This window comes from Schistocerca serialis, chromosome 5 (assembly GCF_023864345.2).
Source record: "Schistocerca serialis cubense isolate TAMUIC-IGC-003099 chromosome 5, iqSchSeri2.2, whole genome shotgun sequence".
Lineage (NCBI taxonomy): Eukaryota > Metazoa > Arthropoda > Insecta > Orthoptera > Acrididae > Schistocerca > Schistocerca serialis.
The window spans coordinates 539,035,447-539,052,346 of NC_064642.1; the positions used below are offsets into that span (position 1 = coordinate 539,035,447).

Here is a 16,900-nt window from a genome sequence, read left to right on the forward strand (position 1 = left end):
TACTGACTAAGTTATGGAGCCGTGTCGGTTATGGTCATTGTCGGACAGAGAGCTACAGTGAAAAGGACAAGCGTTGTTCAAGGAGCAGGTACGAAAGGTATTTACGTACATGGATGGTATTTAGCAGCGCAGTAAAAAAAAAATGAACATATTTCAAATAAGTACGCAGCAATATGACCTTGTGGTGCATAATAAAAACTGCGGATATTACAAAAACTGATGTTTGCGCGTTTCAAGTATGCCCGAGACAATTTACAGGATGTGAATGATAGTGAACTCCTACGTTATGCACATCAAATTGCGGGCGACACAGACTGCAATGATTTCAAGGGAAGCAGTGGATGGTTTCATAACTTCAAACAGTACTACAGAATCGGAAGACATAAGATATTTCAAACAAAGTGTCATTTTGACGATGCACAGCAAACTGCGGAGTCGACCCTAAAATTTATAGACGAGATAAACAAAATTATCCCATCATTCAGTAAGGAATCTGTTTTCAAAGCCAACCAATCGGAATTCGAAAAGCAAATGCATATGAAAGGAACCATGGAAATTAGAGGTACCAAGAGAGTTGGATCAAGATCAACTGTCACCGATGCCTCAAGCATTCGTATACAATTACGCCAACTATTAATCTGGATAGGAAAGTATCTGAAAAGTTATTTATTGTGCAGCGAGAAGTTAAAGATGCTCTGCCCTCTACGATTCTTTCTCGCGTGCGTTACCTTGCAAGGGCAGTAGGGAATAATTACGTCACAGGGAGCAAGAGCGGGAAAAGGGGTGTAAGACAACTAAAACTATCATTTCAGCACTGCTTTTGGCCGATTGCTTTCAAAATAACTTGTTTTTGCTAGAGTCGCGGCTTCCGTATAAAAACCATACTATCCCTTCGAAAAGTGTGAGACATTGTAATTAATACCACCCGGAACCACTGGACAAATTCACCCTCTGTTTCCTCATTTTTTTCCATGCCTATGAAAAACGTTATCGCGCTATCTGCAGCTACGCCTTAAAAGATTGCCAGTTTCACGATAAGCTACACAACAGACTTAATAAAGATTGAAGTTGCGACCTCCCACTCAAGAAGTTCCTTGTTAGTGAAAGAGTATCATTTCCGGCCTTCTACTTCTATTCGCCATTATTACGCGAGAGAGAGAATGTCGCTACTCAAATTCTGTGCAAAATTCTACCAGGCGGCTTCCTCTTCCATTACTTACTCCCATTCCATATTCACTTACACTTTTCCTTCTCTTCCTTTTCCTACTATCGGGGTCCAGCCACCCATGACTACTAAATTTTCATCTCCCTTCACTATCTGAATAGTTTCTTTTATCTCATCACACATTTCATCAATCTCTTAGTCATCTGCGGAGCTGGTTGGCATATAAACTTGTACTACTGTGGTAGGCGTGGGCTTCGCATCTATCTTGGCCACAATAATGTGTTCACTATGCTGTTTGTAGTAGCTTACCCACATTCTTATTTTCCTGTTTATTATTAAACCTACTCCTACATTAGCCTATTTGATTTTGTATTTATAACCCTTTATTCACCTGACCTGAAGCCTTGTTCCTCCTGCCACCGAACTTCACTAATTCCCACTATATCTAACTGTAACCTATCCATTTCCCTTTTTAAATTTTCTAACCTAACTGCCCAATTAAGGGATCTGACATTCGACGCTCCGATCCGTAGAACGCCAGTTTTCTTTCTCCTGATAACAACATCCTCCTGAGTAGTCCCCGCCCGGAGTTCCGAATGGGGGACTATTTTACTTCCGGAATATTTTACACAAGAGGACGCCATTATCACTTAACCATACAGTAAAGCTGCATGCTCTCGGGAAAAATTACGGCTGTAGTTTCCCATTGATTTCAGCCGTTCGAAGTACCAGCACAGCAAGGCAGTTTTGGTTAGTGTTACAAGGCCAGATCAGTCAGTCATGCAGACTGTTGCCCCTCTTCAGGAACCACACGATTGTCTGGCCTCTGAACAGATACCCCTCCGTTGTGGTTACACCTACGGTACGGCTATCTGTATCGCTTAGGCACGCAAGCCTCCCCACCAACGGCAAGGTCCATGGTTCATGGAGGGATGCTTCCATAAGAACCCCGATTTCTCTTACTTAGGAGACGTACGTTGGTACCTGCAGGCTCTTTCTGATGTTGTCGCAGGTTTCGATCTTTTAAATTTTCTCGACATTTTTTTTACGGAAAGATCTAACAAATGTAGAAGCACGTCTCTGAATTGCTTCGTAGTCTTCCTTTAACCCGACCCGGTGGGGATGCGCAACACACGAGTAGTACTCGAGAATAGATCGCACAACTGTTCTGTAAGTTGTCTTCATTACATATGAGATAGACTGTTCTGGAATTCTCCTAGTAAAGCGACGAATACTCGTTGTGCAGGACAACGTATTGGGTTTATGTTTCTTAAACCGTTAGAACCACTCACATATTGACGCAGTGCAATCTTTAAACATTGGCGCACAATCAAAGCCGAAAGATTCAAAATGGAAGAGCAGCTAATCCCATGGCAACAGGTAACATCATCATTGTAGACGGTCAGTTATTTTGTAAGGCAGGTATGTCATTTTGATTTTTGTAAGTTATCGATGTGCGAGTTAGAGAGAGCAAGTTATGGTACTGTTAAACAATCTTTGGTCTTCTCGTGGCACAGTGTTTGCCTATGCACAGTCTAATGATTTCTTAGCTGAAATGTGGTAGATGACGGACGTATTTACTAGTGCTATGTTCAGTTGTAATTGTATGTTAAGTTTTTTAAAGGACAGCAAGGATGAATATGATGTACATGTTGGAAGGTGAAAAGAATATAAATTTTGAATAGTTTGAGGTAAGACTGCAACATTGTGCAGCTAGTTTTTCGGAACGATTATTGTCAGCTAATTAATTTGCTCAAAGCTGAGAGAAAAACCACCCAATTTCCCGGAGTCATGCATTAAGATATCAACTGCTTAAGCTTTTTGGTTTTTATAGAAATGCTCTACATCCTTTTCAAATCATTGTTCTCTTTTTTAAGCATAGTACTGTTCAGACTAATGATACGTGTGAGAATCACGCGAAGTTTTATCCAACATTTTTTTGAGTACATACTTCATTCTAAAGTAGTTGTCATGGAATATCATTTCATAGGAGTAATTGCTCTCCCGATCCCACTGTTTAAAAAAAGTTTATCATTACGCATTACCACATTGCACCGAATGGTGTGCGACAGTTTGAATATTGTTTGGAAATTTTATTTAAAAATAGAAATCTGGGTTTGCCGCTGCCTGCCTGCTTGCTGTTGTGCTTTCTAGAAATCTTGCAATAATGGTGTCAAGACGAGAGAGAAGTGACAATTTAGATTAGGGCTAGATAATAGTTTTACTTCAGTTGCGTATTTTACATACAGACAAGTTGTATTCAGACCACTTACAGTTTAATTCAGATTAGGTTCTGCTTAGTCAAAGGTTAACGTAAGAGTTTTAATTTGGGTAACAGGTGGGGGGTGGGGGCGGGGGGGGGGGGTTCATAGTGTTGGTAATACGTGGATTTCTTATAGAGTGGAAGGTAAACTTGGGCCTAATTTCATAGAGAAACACATAGTGAGGAGCTTGCAATTTGCGCGTCACAATAACAAAATTATGTCATGGAAATCCAACATCATCGGCCAAATAGCGAAAGCCCGATGAACCTCGTAAAACAGATAAAACTGCGTTTATAAGGGACCAACGACACGGCGAAGGTATACATCTACAAAGCGCCATTCCACTCATCCTTCGATTATAAATCCATAGCGTGGATGTTGTCAGAGAACCAGACTGGAGAAGAAAAAGGAAGGTTAGGTTTTAAGGTCTCGATAGGGACGAGACCATTATAGGCGGTGCACAAAGCCGGATAACGCAAGGGCGGGGATGGAAATCGACCGCATCTTTTTCTATAGAAACACCCCAACGTTAAACTCAATTTAAGGAACCCACGGAAAACGTAAATTTGGAAGGCTGGAGGGGTTATTGAAATCCGGTCCTCCTGAAAGCGAGTCCAGCTCACCGACCAGTGTGTAGCCATCTTTTTCCAGTGTCTTCTATTCTGCGGAAATAAAATAGGCTACAACGCCTTAGAAAAGTTACTACAGATCGGTACACCAAAAAGGAATTGTCCTAATGGGACGGAAACTGTTAGATGTGATGCACATGTACACAAAAACAAATGAACACATTTCAGGAAAATTGGAGAATTTATTCAAGAAAAAGGGTTCCACAAATTGAGTGAGTCAGTGTTGGTCCATCTCTGGCTCTTACACAAGCAGTTACTCGACTTGGCACTGACTGACTTCGTTGTTGGATGTTCTCCTGAGGGTGTCAATGTCTGTACAACTGATGCATTAGACCGCCAAAATCTCGAACTGGTTGTAGGGATCTGCCCATAATGCTTCAGACGTTCTCAGTTCGGAAGAGATCAGGCGACCTTGCTGGCCAAGATAGGGTTTGGCAAGCACGAAGGCAAGCAATAGACACTCTTGCTAGAATGTAAGCCTAGGATGGTTTGTCATGAATTGTAACGAAACGGGGTGTAGAATATCGTCGGCATACCGTTGTGCTGTAAGTGTGTCGCAGATGACAAGCAGAAATGTAATGGCATCCCAGACTATCACTCCTGGCCGTCGGGAGTGTAGCGGGCGTCAATCAGGTTGGTATCCCACATCTCTGCGGGGCATCTCCAGACACGTCTTCGCTAGTCGCCGGCACTCAGTTCGAAGCGGGACTCATCACTGAAGACAATTCTACTCCAGTCAATTATATTCCAGGCCGGAGACCTGCCTGGAGAAACCGCGGATAGCGGTGGGATACGAACCTGACTGTCGGCCGCCATACGGCCCGACAACCAGAAGTAATGGTCTGGACTGCTATTTCTTTTCATAGCAGCACCCCTTTGGTTGTCATCCCAGGAACTCTTACAGCACAGAGATTCGTCGACGATATTCTACTTCCAGGCTTGTTGCCGTTTATTGCAAGCCGCCATGGGCTTCGATTTCAGCGAGGTAATGCCCGCCCGCACACGGCGAGAGTTTCTTACTGCTTGTCTTCGTGCTAGCCAAACCCTACCTTGGCCAGCAAAGACGCCGGATCTCTACCCATTTGAGAACGTTTGGAGAATTATGAACGGAGCCCCCAACCACCTCGGGATTTTGACAATCTAACGCGCCAGTTGTACGAAATCTGGCACGATATCCCTCATAAGGTCATCCAACAGCTGTATCAATCGATGGCAAGCCAATAACTCCTTGCATAAGGCTGGAGGTGGACCTACGCATCATTGAGTTATTCAGTTTATGAAGCCCATTCTCTTAAATAACTCATATAATTTTTCTCAATTGTAATCATTTGTTTGTCTGTACACGTACATCAGATGTACCGATTTCCATCCCATTCGAGTAATTTCTTCGTGGTCCGTCGTTTTTTTGGGTTGGGTTGGGTTGGGTTGGGGAAGGAGACCAGACAGCGAGGTCATCGGTCTCATCGGATTAGGGAAGGAAGTCGGCCGTGCCCGTTGAAAGGAACCATCCCGACATTTGCCTGGAGCGATTTAGGGAAATCAAGGAAAACCTAAATCAGGACGGCTGGGCGCGGGATTGAACCGTCGTCCTCCCGAATGCGAGTCCAGTGTCTTTGTTTTTTTTTCTTTTGTCTTACAGTCTATTTGATGCACCGTAAGACACGCGACCCAACTTGCTGAGACTGTAACCTGCGTTGCAAATCTTAGAGGGCACATAATACTATATTGGCCAGTTTTATTTTGCCCACTGTGCATTATTGACACATCCTTCATATTAATTACATAACGCAAATATATTTTTTTAAAAGAAAAAAGTAGAATGTCATTTACAACTTGTATGTAGAAGAAAGCATTCTTAGCGATTATAAATTTATTTAAACTACATTTTGCAGAACATTTTTTTCTTTGCTATGTTATACTCGTATATTCGAAATGGTTTTAGGTTTAAGTTAGAGAAATTAAACAGCAGAATTGCAGCAGGTGCTCCAGAACATATTCTCTATACTACTAATAAATCTATCAATTGAAAGTTTTATCCATAGTAATATAATAAATGCGAAAGTAACTATGTCCATTAAATTTCCGTGAATAACCCTCTGAACCGCTTTTGATAAAATTTGGTGTGGAGATTACTTGAACCCTGAGAATGAACACAGGCTACTTTAGAAATTGTGTAGTGCAAGATAGATATTGATCTGAAGAATATTACGCAAAAAGGAGAAAAATAATTACCCTTTGAAAAAGCTATTTACCCTTTGCATATGTGTCTCTATCAAATTTGAGAAAATACTATTATTGGTGATATGTCCTACAATTAAAAGTAATGAATACAATGCTTATTTAATCTTCAGTGTGTTTAATCCATACTTCCACGCTATTTGTTGCATAATGTACACGTGGTATAATGTACAGCTACTTCGACAGCACGATGCATAGGAGCGCGCTCCTACCCATTCCCCTCTGTACGCATTGCTCGTCAGCGACGCTGCGCATGACGTCGCATCGTGTGTTGGGACAGCTTAGGATAGTTCAAATGGCTCTGAGCACTATGGGACTTAACATCTGAGGTCATCAGTCCCCTAGAACTTAGAACTACTTAAACCTAACTAACCTAAGGACATCACACATATCCATGCCCGAGGCAGGATTCGAACCTGCGACCGTAGCGGTCGCGCGGTCCCAGACTGAAGCACCTAGAACCGCTCGGCCACGGACAGTTTAGGAGAAGGGAGAGCGGACACATCACGCGCTATGCTTACCCGAACAGGCATACACGTGAGGGCAGCTCATGGTATTGCATGCACACTGGCTTACTTAATCACCATCACTCCTCATAACACAAATGCACCTGCAGGTAGCAGTTAATAGTAAAATAAATAATTAGCCTGTGCTACAAGAAAGTGAAACTGTGATATTTATACATTATTAGAAGTGATTTGTCCCAATTTTTGACAGTTTTTGACAGCAGTTCTAAGTTCGACGACCGGGAAAAAGTGAATGAAATGCTTCAGAGAAAAGAAGAACCCACTAGAAAGCTGTAAATATGTGAAACCAAAGTTAATCCTCCAACTTTCGATCAAGAGCAGTATCACAAAGACTGCACTGCAAGATAGAAACCGCCACTATCAGCTGCAGAATTACAAAAAGCATTTACCTATGGAAACGGCGGCAGACTGTTTAATAATATCATTTACTAAAGTAAAACAATTTCAAATATACTAATAAGAACAAGAAATACAAAAGACAAAATTAGAGCGCTGAATTATGAGATACCAAATAACAATTCCTTGGTTTCCCTCGTAATGTCGAAAAAGATACACCTGTACCCTCATACCGTTCCTTGCCTAACGAATCAAATTTAGTGTATAAGCTAATTCTTGTGGTCTTACCAAAAGAACTTCTATCAAAAAACGCAACAAGACTGAGTAATGATTAACAAACTGTGTTCATTTCCCGCTTTCAGACAGTTAGTATTCGATATTTCGCGATTTCCTTAAATCGGTCAATGCTTGCTTAAGAAATTGATACATCTGATTTCCCTCACAGTCCTCTCCTACCGGTGCCGAAAAGAAGGTAAACCTAAATGTTGTTTTTTTTTCAATCCCTGTCTAAGCCACTATACTTTACTCAAGAAAATGTCAAACTCTTGTTGCCAGCCAAGGGTCATTTCGGGCCACAAGAACCTCTGGAAACTAGTCGCTTTTTCGTAGATGTGAAGTTCAGATCTGCTTGGGGAGACGTGAAGTGTAAGCCTCAGTCGATCTGTGAGTGGTGGTAGATTAGCGCTATTGTAGCTTGAAAGTGTTGCTTGACGAAATAAATTAAGGACCCCAGAAAGAACAAAGCAGAAACGGGGTTAAAGTTTACGGCGGAAGCAGGAATGGATGTTAAGTTTCCTGACAGCTACTTCCGTTATTTCCCTTCATCAGAATGAGAGTACGATTTTTTCAGTCCTTCGCTACCTAGGGTAATATCTGTGTTCATCGACCTCTATGAGGTTCTAGAACGAAATTTTTACTCTCCAGCGGAGTGTGCGCTGATGTGGAACTTCCTAGCGGAATACAACTGCGTGCCGCATCGAGGCTCGATCTTGGGACATTTGTCTCTCATGGGCAAGCGCTCTACAGACTGAGCTACCCAAGCTCGACTCAAGACCTTTTCTCACAGTTCTATTTCCACCTATTCTGCGAAACTTGCAGGATTCGTTCGAGTCTCCGTCCGGCATACAGTTTTAATCTGACGAGAAGTTTCATATCTGCGCACATTCCGCTGCAGAGTGAAAGTTTCGTTCTGGAGCCTCGTAGAGATTGGTGAACACGGAGTATTAGCATAGTTAGAGAAGGGCTGAACAAATGGGATTCGCATTCTCATAAAGGAAAAAAAAAACGGAAATTGAACAGCCATTTCTCCTTCCGCCCCTTGTTGTTTTTCCTCGTCTCGCCCACCGGATCTTTGTGAAGTGAAACAAACAACGAACCAAGGATGGCAGCAGCGCAACATCTTGATAGAGGTCAGTGTTCCTTTATGATTTTTCGTCATTCTTACTGCTTAAAACTGCGATCTTCAGCATGCACTTAAGTGCACTCGATAAGTTGACAAGATACGACGCTGTCTCTTTTAGACTCATTATGAACGCACTTGCATTTCGTATTCCTAGTTTACTTAAAAACGTGATATTTCGAGGTATTTGCCTCGAAGAATAATTTGTATAATGCACAGAAGAAAGTAAGATTCTGCGCTTGTAAACAAGAACTAAATAGTCGGCTTCTCCCACGAAGAAAGAGCAGTTTGACGCGTCCGCATGTAGCTTACAGTGGTGGTAGTGGTTTTTCTACTTTGACATGTCTGAAGCATTTCTCAGAACTTCATCTTTTTCTCATTTTTTCCCCTCACTGTATGAGTGGTTTCTATCGAGGTAGGGTTGCCACATACATTCTAAGATTATAAATAAAATAAATCCAAATCCAACATTTCATTTCTTCAGTCACATGGTTGTAGAGTGTCATTCCTAAACAGATTCGGTAGAATGCCTCTATTGCCTTCCCATTCTATTTTTTAAGTTAAACACGAAAAATATAACAAAAGCGAAAATCTTCTCTCGTAACGGCGACTACGCCGTGCCGTTTCACGTTCGTGACGACGAATCATTTCCAATGATAACAGTGCGAGTGGGTCAAACATACTTCTGTTGCTGATTTCACTTTATGACCATGTCGGGCCGTAGTATCTATAACAGAGCGTAATCTGCTCAGGAGTTTGCCGGCCGAAGTGGCCGTGCGGTTAAAGGCGCTGCAGTCTGGAACCGCAATACCGCTACGGTCGCAGGTTCGAATCCTGCCTCGGGCATGGATGTTTGTGATGTCCTTAGGTTAGTTAGGTTTAACTAGTTCTAAGTTCTAGGGGACTAATGACCTCAGCAGTTGAGTCCCATAGTGCTCAGAGCCATTTGAACCATTTTGCTCAGGAGTTTGAACTTGTTTTGGTCGTAACAAGCTCATTCCTTGAGCCCAGAGGATTGCTGTAACAATCTTCACACTTTTTACGGCAACCTGTTTTCCCAGCATGGACGTGAAACAGTGCAGGGTGAGGAGGAATGTAGGCTGTGAAGCTTTTTTTTTTTCTCTGAGCTGACCAAGCAAAGCAACTGTCCCGACGGGAGATCGCTAACAACCGTTTATCCGTCGCTCTTCATAGGGTCTGAATCCCTCTTTTGGAATTCTGGGTCAAGTAACCTGCGGTACAGTCACTAGGCCAGTTTGTCAGGGACTTAAGATTCTAGGCCACGTGGACACCACCATCCATTACGCCTTAGAAAAAAAACTATCGTGAAGTAGTCAAGAAACGGTACTTCACTAAATGAAAGAGAGTGAGAATAGTGGGAGCAAACTGACGTTGGCTGTTAATCTTCATGTTTAGATAACTGACTGAAATCGAAAATCATCAAATCCGTTACCTTCACTTTGTTTCGTAGGTGGATGGTTAAATGAAATTTTGCTCTTTCCACGGTGCAAAACGCACGTTTCGTAAGGAGTGTTGCCATTTAACATCTCTGCTCTTTTTCTCTTTGACCAGTACACATGGGTTATTTATTTCATGCGGTGGCGTTTCATAAAAAATGTAATACGCGTCACAGTTTCGGCGGAAAAGGTCCCTTTTCTTGGATCATAAGACAATGAAATAGTTACATTCAAAATTATAAATAAAATTCTACAGTTGTTTTCTTGTAGGTCAAACTGTGAAGTAAATCTTACAGTAATTTTTTTCTTTGTGCAGTATGGTCTGTACCTTCTGCCGGTATGATCACGAAGTGATAATATTATATATTACTTCATAGACTCATTAGTGTCGTCTTGAAAATCTTGTGTTTTTTTGCTTAAATTTATTACGTTTTCTTATGTTAATTAATAATTGTGTATTTCAAATACAGTAACAAAGTATGCAAGACAATGGTTTCAGACAAAAGAAAGTTGAGGATCTGTTAGATGACTATCAGTTTGGCTTTAGGTACGTTCATAGAATTTGTCGACCTGGAAACAGCATTCGACCATGTCATATGGTGCCAGATATTCGAAATTCTGAGAAAAGTACGGTAAGCTATAGGGAAAGGTGGATAATATAAAATAAATACAAAAAACCAAGAACGAAGTGCTCGCAGTAAAAAGGGTGTAAGGCAGGGATGTAGTCTTTCTCCCGTACTGTTCAGTCTATACATCGAAGAAGCAATGACGGAAATAAGAGAGGTTCAAGAGAAGAATTAAAATTCATGGTAAGAAGAAATCAATAAGATTGGCTGATGACATTGATATCCTCAGTGAAAGTGAAGAAGAATTACAGGATCTGTTCAGTGGAACGAAGTCTAAAATGGAGACAGAATATGGACTGCGAGTAAATCGAAGAAAGAGAAAAGTAATGAGAAGGAGCAGGAATGAGAACAGCGAGAAATTTAACATCAAGATTGATGGACACGAAGTAGGTGAAGTTAAGGAATTATACTGTCTAGGAAGCAAAATAACCAATGATGGACGGAGCAAGGACACAAAAAGCAGAATATCACTGGCAAAAGGGCATTCCTGGCCAAGAGAAGCATACTAGTATGAAACATAGGCCCAAATTTGAGGAAGAAATTTCCAAGAATGTATGTTTAGAGCACAGCATTGCATGATAGTGAAACATGGACTGTGGGGAAGCCGTAACAGAAGAGAATCGAAACATTTGAGATGTGGTGCCACAGAAGACTATTGAAAATTGGGAAGACTGATCAAGTAAGGAATGAGGAGGTTCTCCGCAGAATCGACGAAGAAAGGAATATATGGAAAATACTTAAAAGAAGGGACAGGATAATAGGATATCTGTTAAGACACAGGGAGTAACTTTCATGGTACTAGAGAGAGCTGTTGATGATAAAACTGTATGGAAAGACAGAGACTGGAATACATCCGGCAAATCATTGACGACTTGGGTTGCAAGTGCTGCTCTGAGATGAAGAGGTTGACACTGTAGAGAAAGTCGTGGCGGGTCGCGTCAAACCAGTCAGAAGACTGAGGACTCAAAAAAAAAAGTATAGTACCGCACTGTAGCATTACCCATTGCATATTTAATTTTGTTTTGCAAGATATTACTATCACTCGAAATTTTGTCGGTTTAACGTCTTTTCTACGTTTTCGGATGACTTGATTTGTACTGGAGAATGTTTGTCAACTCCACTGTAATTTCTCTTTTAAACAAAAGTTTCGTTTCGAAGATGAAAGGTTTATCACCAAAAACATCACTGATGTATACCTAATAAAATGATGGACGAGCTAACAGCAGCTTACACTCATATTGCAAGCCCATCTTTCCTCCTCGTAATACACTTCGACACGAAACTAAAAGGCAGATAGGTAGCAACATTGTTACTCTACATCAGAATAATAGTGTATGTGTTTTAGTACACGAATTGCTCTTTGAAGAAAATAAATTTGTTTCCTAGAAGAGTTATTGTCATAAAAATAAAATAAAAATATTCAGGTGAGAGACTATTAGTGCCCACGAACATTTAATGTTAATCTTCCTGCACCGAATGACATCCCCGAATCGATTCCTAATGTTTCTTTGAGTGAGTGCAGGGGAAACAAGAATGGATCAAATCGTGCAGTATGACTAATTGTCAGTGTTAATCTGTTTTGCAATGAACTTTATCTCTTATTAACTTTTATCAACCAAAACTTTATCTGTCAAGCAGCAAATTATTACCGAATTTAAGGCCAAAATGTTTGTTGATTTTCAGGTTCGATGGCTTAGTCTCCGCTGCAATCCAATGCCGTAATGCTAACTTAGCGTTAACGACAGATGGCAAAAGTTCATTTATTAGCGGTACTTCTGCGTTGGAGCGATAACACAGGTATGTAAATATAGACCACAAAAAGATATTATATGTGAACTCGCCACCTCAATTTACTATCGTAGCTATGGTCTTTCTTGATGTTCAGTATTTATTGGCGAAGGGAATGTTTTAATCGCGTCTTTTACATTACATTACATTTGGCATATTTCGTGGTTTCTGCGGAGAGGTGTGCCTGAGACGTGGAAAGAAGTCAATGCAACATTATCGAATTACTGTGTCAATATATTTTGTAATATAACCCGTAACATTACTACTATGAAGATATTCTTCAATGGAGTATCTGTTGCTCCACTAAAATAGTTTATTTCAGCCTTAAACTCCACCGCATTACCTGTAAGGAATGTAATAAACTGTGGCAGGTTGTTGAATGCATCTACATAAATATTGCGCAAGCCTTTATACCGTGCATGGCAGAGGGTACAGCGAAACGAATTATCGATTTTATTTCCTATTCTATTCGCGAACGAAGCGAGGGAAAGATGACTGACTGTATTCCTCTGTATTTCTACTAATCTCTCTCTCCTTACTCTCGTACCCCCTACACGAGATATACAGTGGTGGCAGAAAAGGAATCTGACAGTCTTATCCGGATACAGTTTTGTTCATTTTACCCAACTGGGTTTCGTGAGGACTATGTCATCTAATACTTCTCATTGAAACATTCCTGTTGCACTCTAGTGTGTGCAAGAGTGACCTGCTACAAGTGAGTAGTTATTACCGAGTCAGGATGTGAATCGGACACTCAAAAATGCTACGATATCTCTTGAAAATGTCGTCCGCAGGTGGGGACGAAACCTAGGGTTTTAAGATGAAATTCATTCGGCCAAGGCATAAGAGCCCAGAACATTTTATTAATTGTGGCAGTTCCGGCCGTGAAAGTTTACGTTATGCAAAGAGTGACCTATTACTCCGTCCAGTCACATTACTGCGACCACCTGTCAAAAGGGTGAATAAACACTTTTTGTAGCACGAGACATGCAGAAAGTGTGACAGTCATCAGAATGAGATTTTCACTCTGCAGCGGAGGGTGCGCTGATATGAAACTTCCTGGCAGATTAAAACTGTGTGCCGGACCGAGACTCGAACTCGGGACCTTTGCCTTTAGCGGGCAAGTGCTCTACCAATTGAGCTACCCAAGCACGACTCACGCCCCGTCCTCACAACTTTACTTCCGCCAGTACCGCGTCTCCTGCCTTCTAAACTTCACAGAAGCTCTCCTGCGAACCATGCAGAACTAGCACTCCTGAAAGAAAGGATATTGCGGAGACATGGCTTAGCCACAGCCTGGGGATGTTTCCAGAATGAGATTTTCACTCTGCAGCGGAGTGTGCGCTGATATGAAACTTCCTGGCGTGAGTCGTGCTTGGGTAGCTCAGTTGGTAGTGCACTTGCCCGCGGAAGGCAAAAGTCCCGCGTTCGAGTCTCGGCCCGGCACACAGTTTTAATCTGCCAGGAAGTTTCAAATTAGCGCACACTCCACTGCAGAGTGAAAATCTCATTCTGGAAACATCCCCCAGGCTGTGGCTAAGTGACAGTGATGTTTTTGAAAGTTACCGACGGAGATGTGGAGCCATGCCGACTCGTACCTTGGTCAGAGGCGCTAAGGTTCTCTTACGTGTATCCACGGCGCGAACAACTCGATCGATGTGATGCCACAGATTCTCGTCTGGATTTATATCAGGCGAGTTTTGTGGCCGGGGAAATAATGTAAACTTGTCCTGGTGCTCTTCGAACGACGTATGTACATTGCGAACTGTGTGAGGCGTTGCTCTATCCTGCAGGTAGATGACATCATGCCGAGGAAAAACTGGATGTACAATAAATGCATACTTGCGTTGATCCACTGTGGCATCGTGAGTGGCGAGACCACCGAGGGAACCCCGCGGAAACATTCCCCATACCATAACGCTCCCTCATGGTTGCTAGGTGTTTGCTTGCAGACGTTTTACATCGTATACGCCAACGGAGTAAAAAATGTGATTGAACTGAAAAGGCCACCTATCGCCGCTCAGTGGACGTCCAGTTGCCATACTGGTCTGCAAATTCCATACTTCGTCGCCGATGAACCGCAGTCAGCGTGAGTGCATGAAACAGGCGGCTGTTGCGGCGGGCCTTATAAACCAACGTCCGCTGAACGGTCGGTGAGGAGACTGTTAGTAGCCCCCTTGATTTTCCCGGGTGGTCAGTTGCTCAACAGTTGCCTGTCTCCTCGCCTCCGCAAACAACTCCGCAGCATTCGCTCACTCCTACCATCTGTCCCGCGGTGCACCACAGCTACCTCGGCGCCTGCCTAGGATGGCACCATTTTGCCATACACGGTATACACCAAGGCGGCACGCGATCAGTTTTTCAGACTTACCCGTTTCGAAAATGCTTCTACCTTTGGCACGGAAGTCAGTGATCATGCCCTTTTGGTCGTCAGATGAATAGCTCCGTTTCCTCATTACGAGAACGACTGCACTTTTTCACCCCCCTTCCCCCCCCCCCCCCCCCCCCCCCGCCCCCGATATTAATGTGACTGGGCCCTGTGAAGCCCTAGCAGTGCGTCTCTGAATTCTTTCGATGTTTGTCGTTATGCCTACTTGATAGGGATGGCGGTTGTCGCTGAAACAACCCGTTTTCGGGTATATCTATTTTTTTTCCTCGCCAGTACAACGTGAATCTTAAAAAAAACGGCTCAAAATAGCCGGTTTGTGAAATATCTGATTTTCTGTTTTTTGTTCCTATTATTTTTTGTAATAAACGTAGAAATCGAACAAAGACTGAAAGATTTTCTCTCTCAGTTTGAGGATACGCAGAACCAAAATATTAAGTTAAATAGGTAAACAAGAACAAACTCAGTCCCTCCAGTGTTCGCTGCTGTTCTTTATAAACAAGAAGTGGTTGAATACTACAAAGAATCGCAGATATTCTCCTATTGATTCTAATTTTTTTGAAAATCTGCTAAAAATCGTCATGTAATCGGGGTCGTATATTCCGAAAGCTTGGCGGAGGGTACCTGGTACCGCTACTAGTCATTTCCTTTCCTGTTGCCGGCCGCTGTGGCCGAGTGCTTCTAGGCGCTTCAGTCTGGAACCGCGCGACCGCTACGGTGGCAAGTTCGAATCCTGCCTCGGGCATTGATGTGTGTGATGTCCTTAGGTTAGTTAGGTTTAAGTAGTTCTAAGTTCTAGGGGACTGATGACCTCAGATGTTAAGTCCCATAGTGCTCAGAGCCATTTGAAATTTTCATGTTCCACTCACGAATAGAACGACGGAAAAAACTATCATCTATATACCTTCGTATGAGCAATTTCTCGTATATTATCTTCATGGTCCAGATGGGAAATATATTTTGGCGGTACTAGACCCATTTTCCCAAAACTTTTTTCTCGAAAAGAACGTTGTCTTCCTTCCAATAATTCCCATTTGAGTTCCCGATGCAAGTCCGTACTACTTGCGTGTTGCCCGAACCTACCGGTAACAAATCTAGCAGCCCACCTCTGAACTGCTTCGATACCTTCCTTTAATCCAACATGGTGCCCATCAAACGCTCTAGTAGTTCTGAAGAATGGGTTTCATTCGTGTCATATATGCTGTACCCCTTACAGATGAACCACACTTTCCTAAATTTCTCCCAATAAATGGAAGTCAGCCATCATCTTCAAACTACTTGTGTGTGAAGCAGGACACTAGTAATACTGTATCCGAACATTAAAGGTTTGATCTTCCTACTCATCCGCATTAACTTTTTTCCACATTTAGGACCAGCTGCCATTCATCACATCAACTGGAAATTTTGTCTAAGTTGTCTTGTCTTCCTACAGTCCCTCAATTACATCTACATGGATACTCTGCAAATCACATTTAAATGCCTGGCAGAGGGTTCATTGAACCACCTTCACAATCATCTATTATTCCAATCTCGTACAGCGCGCGGAAAGAACGAACACCTGTACCTTTTCGTAAGAGCTCTGATTTCCCTTATCATGGTGATCGTTTCTCCCTATGTAGGTCGGTGTCAACAAAATATTTCCGCATTCAGAGGAGAAAGTTGGTGACTGGAATTTCGTGAGAAGATTCCGTCGCAGCGAAAAACACCTTTCTTTTAATGATGACCAGCCCAAATCCTGTATCATTTCTGTGACACTCTCTCCAATATTTCGCGATAATACAAAACGTGCTGCCCTTCTTTGAACTTTTCCGATGTACTCCGTCAGTTCTATTTGGTAAGGTTCCCACACCGCGCAGCAGTATTCTAAAAGAGGCAGCAGTATTCTAAAAGAGGACGGACAAGCGTTGTGTAGCCAGTCTCCTTAGTAGGTCTGTTACATAATCTAAGTGTCCTGCCAATAAAACACAGTCTTTGGTTAGCCTTCCCCACAACTCGTCGCTAATAGGGTGCCTTAGGGATGCAGCGTTCTCGGAATGCTGTAAACAATTCAAACAAATAACATTAGTAGTTTTATTTCTAGAAAGC

General features: G+C 42.3%; 1 long non-coding RNA gene across 1 annotated transcript in view; it reads left to right on the forward strand.

Moving 5' to 3' along the window:
- The window catches only part of LOC126481035 (uncharacterized), a 297,066-nt gene extending 284,627 nt beyond the window's left edge, over nt 1–12,439 (forward strand). Inside the window, exon 4 of the long non-coding RNA XR_007587500.1 lies at nt 12,325–12,439. This is a non-coding gene — a long non-coding RNA (uncharacterized LOC126481035). The remainder of the gene's footprint in view (nt 1–12,324) is intronic.
- The last annotated feature ends 4,461 nt before the right edge of the window (nt 12,440–16,900 follow it).